General features: G+C 40.4%; 1 pseudogene; it reads right to left on the reverse strand.

The window, feature by feature from the left end:
* Positions 1-818: 818 nt before the first annotated feature.
* On the reverse strand, positions 819-2,607 carry LOC112860771 (E3 ubiquitin-protein ligase TRAF7 pseudogene; annotated as a pseudogene).
* Positions 2,608-5,287: the final 2,680 nt, after the last annotated feature.

Consider the following 5,287-nt stretch of genomic DNA (forward strand, 5'->3'; position numbering starts at 1 on the left):
CATAAATTGGTAAAATGCCACCTTTGGGATAAGTGTATATTTTAAATGCAGTCTTTGTACGAATATTAGCAGATCAATCTCTAATATCAAATACATATTTTCCACTATACTTTAGATTTGCAACATGCTTCTACTGCACAATATTAGGGAGACGATGTGATTGAAAAGCATATGAATGCACCACATACATAATATATTTTAAGACCAAAGGCTGTAAAAATGACCATGGTATATTTGTTACTCTCATATTTGTAGACACGTATCATCTTTGTTACATTAAAGACTAAAAAATTACTTTAAATTTCCACACTAAAATCATGTCTCCCACAAATCAGCAACTCATCTATTTCACTTTATTTTTTTTTTTTCCATGCCCAGGCAAACACCTCAAAAGAATACTATAAACATTAACTTGTGGTTTGATCAACCTTGATGAACACTTTGTCTAACTAAATCTAATTCTAAATATTTTGTTCAGATTAAATTTAGTACATCTTTTTTTCATATTCTGTGAGGTTTTTATTTCAATCAGGAAGTAATCAAATCTATATACAGTCTAAGAACAGTAAAAGAACCCTCAGTCCATCTTAGGTAGGGACAGAGGTGGGCCAAGGAGAGCATCCAACTTGGCACCTGGAGAGAGGGATTGGGCATTGTTTTGTCAGCATTGAGGGCAGGACCAAGCAGAAGGAAGCTTGCTGAGTGTAGAGCAGGGACGGCACTACTGGGCAGGCTGAGCCTGTCCGCCTATCCCCAAAAAGCTGGCAGAGATGCTGAGACTACCCATGTGGCCAGCCTGCCCCAGAAGAAGCCAACACTCAGTCTGGATTTTCTGTCAGCAAGCAAGCCCAAATCTTCACAGTGCAGCCCACAGTCCCTGAGAAGAGTCAGCCCTGGGACACAACCATCACAGTCATGTTGCACCCTGGAGACACAGCAGGAATTATGTACAGATCATGCTGCTTTTACTTCAGACCCTGAGGGACTGGTTATAGCAGGGGCTTAAGACATGGGTCTGGTAGGGCTTCAAGGGCGTACACAGTGCTGTGGAATGTCAGGGTCCACACCTGCTCCTTAGGTCCATGACACCCCCCCCACCCCCCCGCCACATGAATGAGTTCTACGTGCCATAGACAATGTAGTGTTTTATCACATGTATAGATGTTGTTGCCAAATGTCTGTAGGATATGAATACAGTAGAGGGTCTAGATGTTCCAGATTTTCATTGGTAGGAGCCACTATACAGGTGCCTCTGGGTGACTATCAGGGCCCACACCCAATGGCTGAGGGCCATGAGCTTCTTCAACTTCAGCTGGGTGCCCAAGATGTTGCAGACCTTGATGGCCTTCAGGGAGCCTCTGAAGAGCATGCCATGTTAAGAAAACCAGCATTCACACTGCTGTCATGCCATCTTCTACAAGATGTTTCACAAGATTGTGGCACAGTCTTCTGTGTTGCTATAGAGCTTGCACCCCAGGATGTGGAATGCCAGCACAATGCCATTACGGTCCTCCAGTGTCTTCTGGCACTTATAGGTGATACATGTGTCCCACACATTGATGTTCCTGTTGGAGAAGCCACTGAAGAGCAGGTAACTTGTGGAATGGAAGCAAAGACACCAGACAGGGCCCAGGAAGAGTCCTTTGAACGGAAGATCTGCTGAAGATCATGGGATCCTTAGGATTCCCATGTTCAGGTGTGCACTGATGCAAGACAGATGGTCATTCAACGTGGTCACACCCCTATGAAACTCCATGACACCCTTGCTGAGCTTGCTCTGGATTTCATTTAGGACATCACACTTGATCTTGATGCTCTTCACCAGCTTCTCCTGCAGCTTGCCAAGCACAGAGCACAGGAAAGCATCTCCTGGATCTTCCACACTAGTACCATGTGCATTTCTGGAAGTGCTATTTTGTCAGCTGCAAGAATTCTTTCAATCCCTGGAAGCAGCAAGTCTCCAGGTATATACCATATGTGTCCTGGGCCTTGGTGAACCATGTACCTGTTCTTGGGGTGGGACACTTATGCTCACACACCTTGAGGTGGGCCTCCAGGTTCATCTTAAGGAAAGGCAGGCAGCTGGGGTTTTTGAGGCACTGCACAGGTCTGTAGGCAAGGTTGCCCTTGTGGTCCTTCCAGGCACTGAGCTTAATGGATGAAGAGCTCCTTGATCTGCTCTGCCATAACAATGTTCACCACCACCATCAGCTTGATATGACCAGGGGACACTTCTGTGCCTGCATGGCTCATCTTTTCTTTTCTTTTTTTTTTTTTTTTTGTAATTTTGTTTTATTTTTATAATTCCTTAAAACTGTAAGTATTAACTTCTAATTCATCTTAGGTTTAAACAACTGCATGGCTCACCTTTGACAGAACATGTGCCCACATGTGATGTCACAGAGTCCTAGAACACACTGCAGTACAGCTGGTGCAGGGCTTCTTTGAGGGCTGCTCTGCAAACACCAGTGGCCCCTGCACATCCTTTGCCTCAGGCAGTGAGAAAGTGGAGAGTGGGGTCATGCTGGACTCACAGTGCAGGGAGGTGATCAAATGGCAGTGTCCGAGTGGCAGAGGTACTGATAGGGGGCATGATGTCCTCCTCATCCGTGGAGAATAGGCAAGCATGCTTTTGCACACATGGGTCCCATCAGCTTTCCTGATGGTGCTGACAACCAAAAAGGCAGCTTGAAGGTTATTTCCGTTCTGGTCCTGGTGGCAATGTCTGGGGTGGAAAGGTTGGCAAGTCCCTCAGAGAAGCAGTTGCAGCGGGTGCCCTTGCCTGGGCTCATGCTCTAGAGAGGCATCTGGAGTCCTCAGGTGATATTCCTCACCCACAGCTGCTCCAAGGATTTGACAACACATTCTGCCTTCTTGTGCCCCCTGACCACTGGCCAGAAAAGGGCTTAAGTTTACCTCTAAGGATTGTTTAAGTCTTCACACTTGTGCTTTCCTCCATATTCTTATATACTGTTAAATTCCTGTTTCCTTTGATAATTACCTGTTACAAGCATATTCCAAAAAAAAAAAAAAAAAAAACAAAAACAAAAACAAAAATAAAAAACAAAAAACCTGTGTATTGCTATTTGATTCCTGTTGCTAGAATTGCTCAGTTTACAAGCATTAACTAATTATTTCTTGTCTCTGGTGCAAAACACTTAGACCTAAAGTCACATTGTGCCCTTGGATTTTTAGAGTAACTCCAATAATACAGTAAGATATCTATAATTAATTATATCCAGGTAGCCCTTCCCTTCTTGCTGAGATTCCATATGAAGTGAAGGTGAGTGTGTTGGTAGTGGGTACAGAGAAGGAAGTCTTGGGAATAGTCATGGTTTCACAAATAATCTTTGTTCTCTGCTGCATAAGAGCTAGCTTTTAATTTGAAATATGATAGGCGACATAAAGTGTACATTTCCTTTTTAAAAATGTTTTTAATGTTTATTTATTTTTGAGAGAAATAGAGCATGAGTGGGGGAGGGGCAGAGAGAGACGGAGTCACAGAATCTGAAGCAGGCTCCAGGCTCAGAGCTGTCAACACAGAGCCTGACGCAGGGCTCAAACTCACGAACTGGGAGATCATGACCTGAGATGAAGTTGGATGCTCAACCGACTGAGCCACCTAGGTGCCCTTAAAGTGTACATTTTCAATGCCAATCACTTTCCTAAGTTACTCAAATGATTTGACTTTTGAAGATCACTGTTCCACTATACACTCGTCCAACAAAAAAGCCAATAATTTTCTTAATTCCATGCACTATTCTATAACAAAGAAATTATATAAAACACTCAACATAGATTTTACTCTACAAAATGTAAAAACACAGTATCTATCATATATCCCATTGTATATGCTTTTTATTGCATTTGGCAGCTTAATGGATCTCTATGTAACTTTGAGGTTTTTGTCTTTACCATGCAAGATACCAGCAGAGATAGTGTTTGCTTGCTCTAAGTCCCACTCCAAGTTCTAGAGAATCTCATGGCTTCAGCAGTGGGCATACATCAATTCCATTCTGATTCACTGTGTTTGTGGGAACCAGGGACAGGTAATATAATCACAATTTGTATAAGTGTCTGTGGATGGCAGCATTTTTCACAGTAAAGAGGGACATTGGCAACCGTCCCGAAAGTCAAAAATATCTAATGAAAAAGAGTATGTACTTTTCATTAAAGAACAATAGTATATGTTATTTTCTTTGGTGGCACATTGGAATGTATTTGATTGATAAATGTAAGGGTGTTTTGTGATAAAAGATTACACAGTATAAAATCTGATAGGACTGTTGAGAAATGAACGCTGATTGTGTTGATGATTGCCAGCAGTAACTCATGTTAGAAAGTAGTACCTGAGTTCACAGACAAGGAAGTTGGTGGTTCCAAGGAAAAACAGAAGTGGTCAATTATTTTCTGTGTACTCATCCAATCAGGTTGATTCCAAGAAGAGTAAATTTGTTGCTCATATTCATAATTGCTGATATTTTGAGTGAAAATAACGTTTTAATAATGCCCTGTTACAGGGGCACCTGAGTGGCTCAGTTGGTTGAACATCCAACTTCTGCTCAGGTCGTGATCTCACGGTTCATGGGTTTGAGCCCTGCATCAGGCTCTGTGCTGACAGCTTGGAGCCTGGAGCCTGTTTCAGATTCTGTGTCTCCCTCTCTGCCTGTCCCTGCTCACAGTCTGTCTCTTGCTCTCTTGCTCTCTCTCTCTCAAATAAATAAACATTTAAAAAAATAAAATAATAAAATAATGCCCTGTTACCTATACATTCAAATAAGGTATTCAGCCCTGGAAGATGAGGAAATTTCAGTTACTCTCTTACCTTCCAGGCATGTCTTTCTTTGATTTATATATATCCAATTAATCAAGAAAGTACAAAACAAGGACATGTAATTTGCTACAATTATTCTTTTTTAATGATTTGAATGTTTTTATTCATCAAGTTTTCTGACAATTTAAAAATAATTTCATAATAATAATTCATTGTATATATACATACGTATGTGTGTGTGTGTATATAGATATATATATATATATATATATATATATGGTCTTGTAGCTTAGTTTTTCTTTCATAATAATAATTCATTGTATATATATATATATATATACATGTGTGTGTGTGTATATATACATATATACGTATATATGTGTATATATATATACATATATATACGTATATATGTATATACATATATACACATATATGTATATGTATATACATATACATATATGTGTATATATATACACACATATATACGTATATATATATATATATACATAT

The sequence above is a fragment of the Puma concolor genome, chromosome A1 (assembly GCF_028749965.1).
Source record: "Puma concolor isolate L17-30 chromosome A1, mPumCon1.1.hap2, whole genome shotgun sequence".
Classification (NCBI taxonomy): Eukaryota; Metazoa; Chordata; class Mammalia; order Carnivora; family Felidae; genus Puma; species Puma concolor.